Source organism: Gopherus flavomarginatus, chromosome 1, assembly GCF_025201925.1.
Source record: "Gopherus flavomarginatus isolate rGopFla2 chromosome 1, rGopFla2.mat.asm, whole genome shotgun sequence".
Classification (NCBI taxonomy): domain Eukaryota; kingdom Metazoa; phylum Chordata; order Testudines; family Testudinidae; genus Gopherus; species Gopherus flavomarginatus.
The window spans coordinates 226,285,574-226,299,724 of NC_066617.1; the positions used below are offsets into that span (position 1 = coordinate 226,285,574).

At 43.4% G+C, this 14,151-nt stretch overlaps 1 protein-coding gene and 1 long non-coding RNA gene across 2 annotated transcripts in view; one reads left to right on the forward strand and one right to left on the reverse strand.

Moving 5' to 3' along the window:
* The window catches only part of PHEX (phosphate regulating endopeptidase X-linked), a 147,019-nt gene that overhangs the window by 51,327 nt on the left and 81,541 nt on the right, over positions 1-14,151 (reverse strand). The gene's annotated exons all lie outside the window — the stretch shown is intronic.
* On the forward strand, positions 3,377-10,223 carry LOC127043065 (uncharacterized). The gene is made up of 3 exons (XR_007772133.1): positions 3,377-3,593; positions 4,544-4,630; positions 10,075-10,223. It is a non-coding gene; the product is annotated as an uncharacterized LOC127043065 (long non-coding RNA).

Here is a 14,151-nt window from a genome sequence, read left to right on the forward strand (position 1 = left end):
ATTAAGCAGTCTTTGTGTTGCATCTGCATAATTGAGCCCTTAACATTTTTGATTAAACCAACAAAAAAGAAACAAAATAATTTATATTAGCTGTTGAACAATTGCCCTTTTAAAAACAATTCAAAGAATCAATGTGGATTAACTACTTCAATACTGCGTTGACTTTGAAAGCTGCAATCAATACGAAATGCGGATCAACATTGTTAAATATATTTAGGCAAATAACAAAAAGCACACTAAATGATAGTATCCCTTAAAAACACTGGCATTTTTCAGATGGCCTTCCAGATCCTTAGCAGCTGTAAACCTCACAGAATTCTGAAACCATCTTAGGCCCAGCAATCTCAGTGAGCAGATCAATCAAGCATAGTCGTCATGCTGAGAGGAGCAAAGGTGGACCCTGGCCTCAAACCAGAGGTGTTAATGGTCTGATCTCGATGAGTGCATACTGCTCTCCTCCCTGCCCCCCTCAGAGATTTTGATTTCACCTTGAAGAGTCTATCTGCATAGACAGGGCCAGCCTTAGGATTTATGGTGCCCTAGGCGAGATTATTAAACTGGTGCCATGTGCCTGATCTGCTCTTAGCAACACAAACATAAGCTTATAGTATTGGAAAACTTGCCACATTCACGTTATTAAAACCAGTTTAACTTAATTAAGCACACTGTAATGCTGATGGACTAGCACTAAAGAAGCAGCACTATAGAAAAAATTCTGATATGACAGAATGATGCAAATAATGTATTTTTTTTAATTTATCAAAATTTTATTGGAAATTTATAAGAAGAGGTATTGAAACAAAGATTTGTTTTTAATTAAAAGCAATCTTTCTGGCTTTTTTGGCTGCAAAATCAGTAATAATGTCATCGTATGACAAAGACAAAGTCGTGTCTTGTTTGATTGCAAGAATAGCAAGACCAGTTAAGCGTTCCTGACTCATTGTAGAGCGGAGATAGTTTTTAATGAGCTTTAGTTTTGAGAAACTCCGTTCTCCTGATGCTACTGTTACAGGAATTGTCAGTAGAATACGAGTGGCAATGTACACATTGGGATATATGTCAACAAGTTTGCGGGTATGAATAAACTGTACAATGTCCATCACCGATTTTGCATGTGGCAACATTGATGACAGTGTACTCAATTCTTTGTACGGTTCAAGTCCATTTAAATCAAAACTATCACCGTGCTTCAGGAGGCTCTCTAGGTTCTTGCACTTTGTCATTAGTTGCTCTTGTTTTCCTATTTTGTTGAATTTAGTTATGTCATACAAAAATCCGAACTGTTTGTGGTGTACTTGCAAGGTATTAAACCTTTCATCAACAGCAGATACTGCTTTATCCATCACAACATTAAAAAATTCAACCTCAAATTTCTTTTCTGGATCGTCTATGGGCATGATTTGCTGTACAGATTCTTCACAAAGAAGTGTCCCTGGCCTTTTTAACTCATTAACTATGTATTTACTTTATGAAAGTTGGAGAAAACATTGTGAAAATGTAAAACATTGGCTGCCCAACTTCTGGGCTGGCAAAAGTTATACTGACTCACAGGGGAAAAAAAAAGCAGGAGAATCTTAGTACAACATATGGTCACTCTATACCAGGGGTCAGCAACCTTTCAGAAGTGGTGTGCCAAGTTCACTGTAATTTAAGGTTTCTCGTGCCAGTAATACATTTTAATGTTTGTAGAAGGTTTCTCTCTATGTCTATATTATATAAATAAACTATTGTTATTATCTGAGGTCTTGGCCACCGGTCCTGCTCAGGCCACTGCCAGCTGAGTAAATGAAATCCCAAACCGGCAGCGGGCTGGTGGCTGGAACCCTAGACAAGGATCCCAGGCCCTGCTCAGCCCGCTGCTGGTCTGGGGTTCTGACCACCAACTCCTGCCAGCCAGGATCCCGGCCGCCAACCCCCCCCTCAGCCCGCTACCAGCCTGGGATTCTGCTCACTCAGGCTGGCAGGAGGCACAGTGGGGCTGGCGGCTGAGCTTCTGACTGGCAAGGGGCCGGCAGCCAGAACCCCGGAGTAGCAGTAGGCTGAGTGCTGCTGGCACCCCAGACTGGCAGCAGACTGAGCCACTCAACCCCCTACCGGCCCTGCTCAGCCCGCCACCAGCCCACTCAGCCCGCTACCGGCTGAGTGAATGGAACCCCAGGCTGACAGCAGGTTGAGTGGTTCAGCTGGCCTGCTCAGCCCACTGCCAGCCTGGGGTTCCTTGGGGGTCCCCAGGCCAGCAGCAGGTGCTGAGTGGGGCCAATGGCTGGTATCCCAGCTGGCAATAGGGCAGCAGCCAGAACCCCAGAGCAGTGATGGGCTGAGCCGCTCAGCCTGCTGCTGCATACCATCAAAAATCAGCTCACCTGCCACCTTTGACACGTGTGCCGTAGGTTGCCGACCCCTGCTTTATATACTAGTAAGGAGATGAGCATATTACAGTTGTTGGAGGGCTCTTATCAGGAGTAACAGGCTATAGGAAAGTCAGTCAACATTTTTTGTTTCTCTGATGAAAACTGGCCCATTCCCTGCCTCAAACCAAACCTGTCACTAATAATTGTCAACAACTTAATTTTCTGTTTTTGGCTAAGATATTGATTTTTTTTTAAAAAAAAATATTGAAATTGGATTCAAGATTGTTAGCAAGAATTTTTGGCAAACAAAGTTGTTAAATAACAATCTAAATGGCAACACAGTACCGCTTTCATGCTTGACTCACCCCCCAGCCTGCTGGTCCAACAGCTGCAGTAGAGGAGGAGATAGGTCGAAAACTGCAGGACCCCAAAATCCACCTCTTGGGGTGCAGAGTGGCAACAGCAGCAGCAAACCCTCAGGTCCAATCACACGCCAATGGGCACCACCACCAGCCTTACAGACCATGGTGAAGTTAGCACAGCATCTGATCTCAGGGATGGGGCACCCATGGAGCCACAGCAGCTCATCCTGCCCTGTGCAGCTCCCCCCGGATGAGATGGATCGCTGGCAGCTGCCAGCCCGGGGTAGAGGCGCTCCCCAGCTAGGGTGGCCAGATCCAGATGTCCTGATTTTATAGGGCCAGTCCCGATATTTGGGGCTTTGTCTTATATAGGCACCAATTACCCCCACCTAGAGTGACCAGACAGAAAATGTGAAAAATCAGGACAGGGATGGGGGGGGGGGGTAAAAGGAGCCTATATAAGAAAAAGACTCCAAAACTGGGACTGTCCCTATAAAATAGGGATATCTGATCACTGTACCCCAATCCCCTATCCTGATTTTTCACACATCTGGCTAACCCCAGCCAAGCCCTGTGTGACATTCCAGTCCTGGCTGCCTGCCGAGGAAGTGAGTTACTTTCACTTTCATTCCTCAGCAGGCAGCCAGCCAGCCCTCCCTCCACCTATCCCCCAGCATCTCACCCAACAGCCCTGACGGAGGGGAGGGAGGAGAGAGAGAGGGGTGCTCCTGGGGAGGAGGGAGAAAGGAGGGGGTGCTCCGTGGGACGGGGGGGAGAAGAATGGATGTTATGGGGGACAACAAAGGATACTGGTTCCAGAGCCACAGAGCCTGCCTCGCCTCACCTCACCTCAGCCGGGGGGAAAGAGTCACACTCACAGGTGAGCTCCTTCCCCAACCCCTACCCCCTTCCCTTCCCAGAGACCCCAGCAGCCAATCCCATTCCTCAGACTGTGCTGCATTCGACTCTCTCTAGGACCCAGCAGCCCTGCTTCTACACTGTCTGGGCTGCCTGCAGAGTGGTGCCCCCAGGCAGAGTGAGGCCCTAGGCGGCTGCCTATTCTGCCTATGCCTAAGGACGGCCCTGTGCATAGACAGTAAAATCTTTCAGAACCATAAAACTTTTCTGACCTAGAACTCTGTCTGTTCAGCCAAGGAAGCTGAGGTATAGGAGGGCAGCCTGTGCAACCCTGTTATTCTCATTTTAAACCTATTCCATTACTCACACACAAGGTGGACTCTCAAACCCATCCATTTTTGGAGTGAGAAACATCCTACATTTAAGGGCAGATGGACATGGTCAGCCACACCACCTCCTCATGGGTGAGGCTGTACAAAATACCCTTCATGATACATCTTGGCTACGGAGTCCTTTCCTCCAATATCCTTTCCGAAAGAAACCCAGTTGTTCTTTCACAAGCAGCTTGTGGCCCAATGGCCACTTTCAACTCATTCTCTTCCATACCAAATCATTTGGGATTCGAGGCTGCCAGCTTAGTTTATACGCTGGATTGTAGGTCAAGTGTGGCTGAAAAAACCACCAACTCGTGCTGAATGGTAGCCTGGCACTTTGTGGGAGAAAAGCCTCATCTCCTCTACCCCAAAGATGCCTTATTATCACCTCTTAACCTTTCTCTCTTTTTGTATGTATTTCAATGGTGAGATGCCAGTTGTGCACCATTGATACATCTTTGGTTCATGTCTGTGATACTATCAAAATGGCCAATCGAGAGTGAGGCTTTGGACAATCTGCTTTCTAATAGCAAGTTTACCAACTGATTTAAATATCATTGACAGCCAATTGTTATTTACCATTTATTTCGTATTGCAGAATATGTATTGTGTGTGTGCATGGGAGAGAGAGAGGGGGAAGGACGGAGCAAGTGAAAAAAAATATCCTGGCTCCATTGATATCAGTGTAAGTTTTGCTATTGACTTCACCCATAATTTTTTCCCCATTTCTATTCATTCCAAGTGTATTGCAAACCAGATGGCTGTAATTGCAAAATGAAATTTAAAAAAATTAACTTGCCTTGGCTTGCCAGCCTAAGTCAAATGTTTGTGTTTCAGAGCAACAGAACATCATTCTGTTCTATTCAGATTCTTCTACCATGCCTTGGTATCTGAGCATTACCAGTGACCCTCTCACTGATCATTTTAATTGCTGGGCCTGATTTTCATTTACACTAAGGTCCCTTTAAGCCACCCTGGCAATGTAAAGGGTCATTAAAATGGAAGTAAGTTACAGTTACCTTAAATTACACCCATCTATGTATATTTTTACTAGAGTATATTCATAGCTGAAACAAACTCCAAAGAAAGACTATCACGATTGTCAATGTGCTACACTATATCTCATTTTTATCATGATATAAAAATACTTGGCTTCAAGCACCAACATATCCCTGTACACTGAAATAATACTGTATCTACTATAAAAATGTTTTTGAAATACCTGCAAAAATTAAAATTCATGAGTATGAAAAAGCTTTTTTCTACTGACCTTAAGAAGATTATTATTTTGGAAAGTCTGAAAATTAAAAATTAATACAATTATAGTTCTCTGAAAAATTAGCATGAAATCTAGTTTGAAAGCTAGAATCGTTCATGGCAAAGTAATGTTCCATTTAATTACAAAGATTAATTCGGCCTTTATGTACAAGTCTGGTCTTTTCATTTTTCATTGAATATATATGATTTGAGTGCCATCTGGCAGAATTGCTGCATATTTATTGCTGGCATATATTTTAGTTTTAAACACAGAAAAGAAGAAGAAAATAGGGTGATGGAAATTTATAAAATGTAGTGAGGTACAAATATGGGGCTTGAACCAACTCCAGTGACATCAGTAGACAGGCTCCTACTGACTTCACTGGAAGTTGGATTGGACCCATCACAGTGATGTATTTTATTTCCTCAACTGGTGCAATGTGAAACAATTCGTGAATAGCAAACTGCAATCAAAAGTGAAGTGGACACTCAAACACAAACCCTTTTATTGCTTGGTCTAAAGTGCTAAATGAAGTTATCAAGAGTGCTTGATCTGTGCAAAGCACACTACAGAACACAGCTAGTCATCAAACTGCTGTGCATGTGGCTGTTTTTAAACATTGGTTTTAATGGTTGGTCTTTTTATATTTGTAATGATTAAAAATAAATACAATTAACTTAACTATGAAACATAATTTATCAAGATTTCAGGGAACCGGAGCATTGTTTAATAACTAATTTGTACACCACATCCAACTGGCCAACAGTAAGTCAAGCTATTCTTTTCTAATTTCAGTAGTTGTTTTATGTGTTCTAACTTAATGTGGTATTATTGCTTCCTTCTTGCTACATCCTGAGTTCAACAACAGAAAAATACCAGGTGACGTCATTAATCACAACTCAGCAATACAGCACAAATATCAAATATCTGTTGTATGTGTATACACCTCTACCTTGATATAACACTGTCCTCCGGAGCAAAAAAATCTTACTGTGTTATAGGTGAAACCACATTATATCGAACGTGCTTTGATCCACCGGAGTGTCCAGCTCCACCCTGTCGGAGCACTGCTTTACCGCGTTATATCCAAATTCGTGTTATATCAGGTCGCATTATATTGGAGTAGAGATGTATATATCTCCTCACTATATGTGCCATTCTATGCATCCGATGAAATGGGCTGTAGCCCATGAAAGCTTAAGCTTAAATAAATTTGTTAGTCTCTAAGGTGACACAAGTACTCCTGTTCTTTTTGTGGATACAGACTAACACGGCTGCTACTCTGAAACCTGGTGTATAATAGTCACAATGACCTGTTTTCAATTAACTCAGAGAGTAGAGAAAACTTTGTATTTGGTGTATTTGGCAAATGCTGGTCTGCTCATGGACATCCCAGGAGCAGGAAAAACAGACAGAGGGGGAATTTGCCAAATAAATTGTTTGTTGGCAATTATTCACGGAGTTCTAATACAATAGGGGTCATATTAACAGTATTATTTCACTTTTATTATATTGCCACTCCATGCTGTGAGGTCCTACTGAAGTTTCAACTTCTTGAAGATGTCAACACATCAGTCTGCATGACTGAGACACTGTTTTCTGTTATAAATCCCTGCCAACGCATTCTGGTCTTGTATGCTTTGAAGACAAAATCTTCATGGCTGGTTCAAGCAAAGCAGGCCCTTCCTTAAACCCATGATTCACCTCTGGGGCTGCAAGGCCCAAGATTCAGGGCAAAATCCTGACCCCATTAAAGTCAAAGGCAAAGTTCACATTGATTTCAATAGAATCAGCATTTCACCCTCTGTGTGTAACATTAACCTAACCTCCCACCCACTTCTGTTCCAAACTCCTATGACATGCAAAAGAGGAGACCCATGCCCTTCCTGGCTTGTGAAAGAGTCATGAACAACTGGTACCACTCCTGACTGAAAAAGTCAATACTTCATTCAAAGAAGGAACCTTCGCTTTCTCCTTCAAACACACAGTAATCCAACAAACACTAAAGAAAACCACCCTGGACATTTCTGTCCTAGCCAACCACCAATGAGCAGTGATGGGGAATGGCACCTCCACCACTAGACCCCTCACTTGTGGAGTTCCACAAAAATCAATTCTCTCTTCAGTGCTTTTCAACATCTACATGCAACCACTAGCTGAACCGGTCAAACAACATGAACTTAAGTTTGAGAAATATGCAGATGATGCATAGTTCTACCTATCTGTCACCATAAACAATTACACCGTTATTACAAAGGTGGCCTATTGGATGGGATCAGCTCTTGGATGAAGTTGAACCCAAGCAAGACAGAAATGATGCTGGTGGGCCAAGGAAAGTACTTTGAAAAGATTGCAGCCATGGTGTAGTCTCCGTTGGTTGCAGATACACACCCACAATTAGAGAATTCAGTCCATAATCTATGAGTACTCTTGGATCTTCACCTAGCTAGGAACCGTTCCTTCCTGGCAGAAGGAGACCTGGCCTCAATTATTCAAGACTGCATTACCTCTCAGCTGGGTAACAGGTTCCTAAGCCTTAGGAAACTCCAGCACATCTCTTTAGCAATACAGACTACCATGCACATATCAAATCTGTCATCAACTCTCTACACTGGCTCCCACAGAATTTTGAATCAAGGTCAAGGTCTCAGTCCTTATCCTGAAAGCACTCCATGACCTGGGTCCAGGATATCTAAAAGACCATTTAAAGCTCCAGGACAAAGCCCATGGTCAACAACGCTACTCCTCTGGCACAATGAAACTATAAACAATAAGACCAAAGCTCATCTGTGCTAGAGACAGAACTGTCTCTGGACATGGTCCAAGAGTGTAGAATGAACTCCCTCAAGAAATATGGACTACCCCTAACCTCAGCACCTTCCACAACAAGTGCAAGGTGCATTTCCTTAACCTTGCCTTCTGTTACATAAACATATAACAGGTAAATTTAAAAAAAAATACAGACAAAGGTCCCCCACTGCACATGCTTCTCCCTCTGAGGAAAAGATGAAAGAACAAATAAAACTTGGCAGATGTGTAGTCATGTTGCTTCATGCACTACTGGAAAGTGCTCAAATACTATGATGATGAGCCCAGTACAACAACAACAACATGAATAGAATAGAACATTCAGTTCTATAGATGTCAGGCAGCACTGCACAAGAACTGTCATGTGAGTTTGTGAGCAATTAAACTGGAGGGGGAACCTTGGATATGTCCTAGCCACGGTAGCAATTAAGAAGAGAAATTTCAGTTCTTAGGGAGCTTACACTATCATCACCACATAACTCTCAATCAGCAGCACTGCACACAGGGCCATCCCTAGGGGAGTGCAGGGTCCAGGGCGGAAGTGACAGATCTGTCTTTTCAGGGACTCACCATGCCAGCCATTCACACCAGCCCGTGGGGCCCTTAAAAGCACAAGGCCTGGAGTGGGCAGGTGCAGGGAGCCTACCTTAGCCACGCTGTGCACCCCGAACCCCTCCTGCACTCCACACCCCAACCCCCTGCTCTGAGCCTCCTGCTGCACCCCATCTGCACCCCAACCCCCTGACCTGAGCCCCCTCCCACACTCAGTACCCCTCCTGCACCCTGCACCCCTTGCACCTTGCCTGAGCCCCTTCCTGCACACCACACCCCCTCCCGGACCCCAACCCCCTACCCCCAGCCCTACATTCATGGCCCTGCATACAATTTCCCCACCGAGATGTGGTCCTTGGGCCAAAAAGTTTGCCCACTCCAAGCTAAACTGTAGTTATATCAGAAGAGACATACTCCTGTGCATTTTACTCTATCTTCATTTCCCATTCTTACCTGGCTTGTGATACTACATCATGAGATTCAGTTATTTTATGTACAGACTTGTGTGGGGGACGGAAGATGACAGATTGCAAGACTACACAGTATACATACTCACCACAGATCAGGACTGTCAAATGTGAATATTCATGGCACTCAGAAAATATTCCAGATAACCCTTCATCTATGATTATGTATGGTTGGATCTATGCTTACTATATCCCTTGTCATTTTGAACTAAAGCAATAGGTTGATTCCAACGAACCAACTGCATTTTGGTATTTCATGCTCCATATCAACTCTGACCTGAATCAAATCCAATAGTCCAAAGCTATCTATAAATGTATTAAGAGAGAACACAGTGAAACTAGTCATAAAGCCAGTGTAATGATCCAAGCCTTAAATCAGTTTATTCTTGGCCCAAATGCCAACTGACAGACATATTAAAAAGATTTAAAATACTGAATGGGAAGGCGCTCAAGTGTTTGTTTTGGAAAGCAATGCAATAGATAAGCCATACTCTGTGAGAATTTAAATGAAGCCACATCCACACAACGAGAGTCTCCTTGCTGAAATAAAGCTTCAACCATTTAAACTAAATCCAGTAGCAGACTACAGTTGATCAATATGAAGTATTATTTTGGAAGTCAATAGTTGTTTTAGCTTTTCATTGGAGAGGTCTAAAAACAGTCTTCAATCCCCAGTCGACGGTGAACAATATAAAACCCAACACCAAGCAATAAAAGCAATAGAAACATACAGATCAGATATTAACAAACAACTTTGTCCTATTTCTAGTCCCACTGATGCCAATGGTAAAACTCCCATTTACTTTGATGGGAGCAAAATAATAATGCTGAATGCTTTGGAAAAATCTTACCCTATGCCTGTATGCTAAGTCCTTTGTTTTATAATGTAATTCTTATTAACCTTAGGGCTACAATAATTTTTCCATTTTCCAGCTACATAAATGTGATTGGACTAAACCTATAGTTGCAGCTGTTACTGTTTCTTTTTAGTGAATGTATTGCTATTTTAAAAGTGCCAGACTGATAGCCCTGTTTTATCCACAGGCATCTTGGCTTTTGCAAGATAAGTTCAGAGAAGGATGCATTAATATCCCAGTGAATGATTAATGGTGCTCCTTTTAATCCAGGCCAAAAAAAAAAAAAAAAAAAAAAACTCTCCATGTCTAAATTCTTTTTGTGTGTGGGGGTGTGTGTGTGGGGGGAGTATTTAAAAAAAAGTGTATCCTAATGAACTTAAAATAAAATTTAAACTTTGATCAAATTACCACTCTAATTTTCACATTTTACAATTCATAAGTGAGGACACCCCAATCCATGAATAAAATCAAATGACTGATTGAGGTGGGATTGAAACATGTAGCAACAACTGCTATTGAGAGGCAGTAGGGAAAGGTGTAGAGCTCTGGGGAAATTCTGGAAGACGTGACAGGCAAAATGTTGCAAGAACTCAGGGAATGCCATATGGAGCACAGATACCACGCTACCCTTGGAAAGGGTGCAATGTCTGCTTCTGGCCAGTGAGAGGTAGATGGGGACATGGCCCTTCCTCCTCTCTGCCCCCATTGAAGATGGAGTAATTAGTTCCAGTAGCAGCACTAGGCCTGAGAAATCCTTGCATGGAAAAGGCCCAAGAACAGGCCAGCCCAAGGACACGGTGCTCCTCCCTATGCTGGAAATTCATGGGAGGAGAACCTCCTTAGGCCCTCACTTGCAAACCCACACTGTGGTCCAACACAATCTAGGACTCTGGGCACCGATTTCTAAAGTGCCTAAGTGACTTAGGAGCATATGCCCCATTTCCAATGGGACTTAGGCTCTTAAGTCACTTAGGTACTTGAGAAAATTATACCATCTCTCAATCTCCAGATGTTGTGCTTTCTCCAGAATCAAATGTTTCATTTTAACAAACAACCTTGTTATCCCTCCCTTTGAAATCATGCTAGGTTTTCTTCCCAGGTGTGTTTCATTTCAGAACCCAAAACGTTAACTGCACCTTCATCTGTTAGCATATTGCTCTAATTATTTCATTAAACTCTTCTTAGAAACCTACTCTGTGCCTCACCCCTCGCCTGGAGAACTCCTGAGCAATTGACCTCTGCTGCAAATGGTTGCCATGCCACCCATTGCTGGAAACATGAACAACTCTGAGCAAAACCTTTTTGGGTGTTTTTTGTTTAAGCTCTGGCATGTCAGGAGATTTAACAAAGAGCACTGCATTGATTGACCTGGTAAAAAACCCCAAGGGCTTAAGAAATTCAATGTACTAAAGGAAAGTTTAGGTTCTGAATAACATAGCATCATCTGTGCAGAGATATAAAGGGAGCATAAGGGAGGGAGGGCAAGGAGGCTTTCTCCTGCTGCAAGGCCCGGCACTGTGGGATCTGTGGTCACCAGGGTCTGTCTTGGTAGCTGTGAATAACCTGCTGTTGACAGTGACAGCCTTCCAACCCAAGCCTTCTGTTTGCATCAGTTGACATTTGTTTAAAATTTCCAATGTTAGCGTCACCTGGAAAAGGGATATTTTTACTAACAAAATCTAAGAATTTTCTTTATATTTCTAGTTTCCTGAAAACCAATGTGAGCCTATGACCCCACCAGTCTGCTTGGCCCTATGCTTTGTAGGGCCTAAAGTCCAGATCCAGCTAGGAAGTGCATGGACAGGGTGTGGCTTTAGCATTTCCCAGAAACTTAGCAGCCATCATGGATTTAAATTCAAGCAAAGAAGACTGTATTTACCCTTCCCTTTCCTTGATCTCCAAGAATAGATTCCATCCGTATGGTGATAAATCGTTCACTCTGGAACTGAACAACCATATCTCCAAAATACCTAGAAAACGCCTCACAGCCTGAACATTCAGCCATATTGAATGCTAACAATGCAACATACTCAGTCTGTCATCCACTTGAAACAGTTCTTAACAATCAGAGCTTTGCAGTTGTTGTCTCACTCTGTGGAGAGGAACTCTGTCCACTTGAGCAGAGCCCCTTCTGTGCAGACTTGCAATGAGCACACCAATATTACTCCCCTCACCATCCCTACCCCTCCCTTCTATCCTATATTGAGACTAGAAAACAGACACGCACAGACACACAATGCAGGCAAGAACGCATAGAACAAACAAACAGAAGAGACATTCTGTTTTCTACCTAGGAAAGGGTCTCCCCTTCTAGTAGATATCACTTGTGACAAATCCCATTCTTGAGCTTAGATTACTTCTAAATTTTAAAAAACTTACTTTTCAAAGTTATCAAGGAAGAAGCAGACAGTCACCACTTATTTAAAAAACGTAGGCACATCAGTGTTTGTTTGCCTAATAAATGTGAGCAGCTGACAAAGCATCTTTTCCACTGAGAACTGCATGCTGCTTGGTGAATAGCCAATAAGGAAGCAGCCTCTTCCTGCATCTGATGATCCTCGTTAAAAAAAATACCTCTGTAAACTCTACCACCACCAGAGTCTGGAGCATTTCAATGGGACATTTAACATTTCTCTTCATTATTTTGTTTCAGACATCATTGGCTAATGAAATGCTTGAGCAATTTAATCTCTGCTGATGTTATAACAAAGTTTTCCCAAACTACATCACCAATTCTGCTGTCTAGTACTCAGAGTATTAAAAAATATACATTAGCACATAGAGATGCACCAGTGCAGTTACTCCTGGTTTCACCAGCGTTAAGAGAGAGGATTATTGCCACACAAGCCAGCTAGCCTGCCAGGACTATCTGTACACAAAGTGCAATCAAAAGCACATGTAGATTATAGAATCTAGCTCTATACTGTCCTTTATATCTGCTCTCAAGTTAAGCAAAGCACATCATCAAATATCAAAACAGCTGGCCAAACGAAGATGAAGATTTTTGAAGACAAACGGTAGCTAGTCACCTGCCTCATACTGGAAGTCTGTCATTAGAGGCTTTGAAAAAACTTGTCTGAAACACATATTTTTAAATAAATGGAACATGAGTGATCGGTTTCCACAAGCTGATTAAGCCACATCCTAAACTTGTTTTGCTGCCACTGGGTTTGGAACCTGGCTTTTAAAACATGGCTGTTTGAGCAGTGAAGACGGTGCCCAAAGGAACCTCCCCGACGAACCCATATTGAAGAATCTATCCTGTTACGGTAGGAGGTGCTCGTGGTTGGCACATTAGGGGTGATTGATATATAAGCACCCAGGATTAAACTCTCCAAAAAAAAAAATTAAAGATGCCATGTAGTAACTGCACCCACAGAGTCAGTAAGAGACCTGGATATCATCCTTTCTCACGGGACCTTTCTCAGCTCCTTTCTCAGAGCTGATAGGCAAAAGGAGAGTCCGTGGCCAGGTCACCTTTTCCAGTCCGTGCAGTCTGAGGCAACACTTGAATTAGGGGTTTCCCAGGGTAAGGTTCAGGGGCTAAGGGAGGAAAAGAAACAGTACCTTGTTAAGCAGTTGGATTTGTCTGACTTTGAGAGAGTCCTGGAGAAAGACCCAGGCCCAAGGAAACTGCTCCTTGGAGCTGGGAAGGCGGGGCGGCTCTAGACATTTCGCCGCCCCAAGCACGGCGGCATGCTGCGGGGGGCACTCTGCTGGTCGCCGGTCCCGCTGCTTTGGTGGACCTCCCGCAGGCATGCCGCCAAAGGCTGCCCTCCCGGCAACTGGCAGAGCACCCCCCGTGGCATGCCACCCCAAGCATGCACTTGGTGTGCTGGGGCCTGGAGCCACCCCTGAAAGGCAGAGGCCTTACTTGGGGTTTCTGCCTGTATGTAGCCTGTTACAACCTCTGCCCAAGGGAACAGGACATGTGTTCATTTTGTAAATACACAAATTACAATAAGAATGTACTTTATTCTGCCTCACTGATTCCAGCTCCTAACAGGAAAATGGCCTACAAGACCTCAGAGGGAGGGCTCTGAGTTACTTCAGTGAATTTTCTCCCAGGAGTCTGGCTGATGGGTATCACTGACATGATCAGGGTCTAATTGATCACCATTTTGGGGATCAGCAAGGAATATTCCCCAAGGTCAGATTGGCAGAGACCCTGAAGGGGTTTCGCCTTCCTCAGCAGCATGGGGCACAGGTCACTGGTAGGTTTAAACTAATGTAAATAGTGGGTTCTTTGTAACTTGAAGTCTTT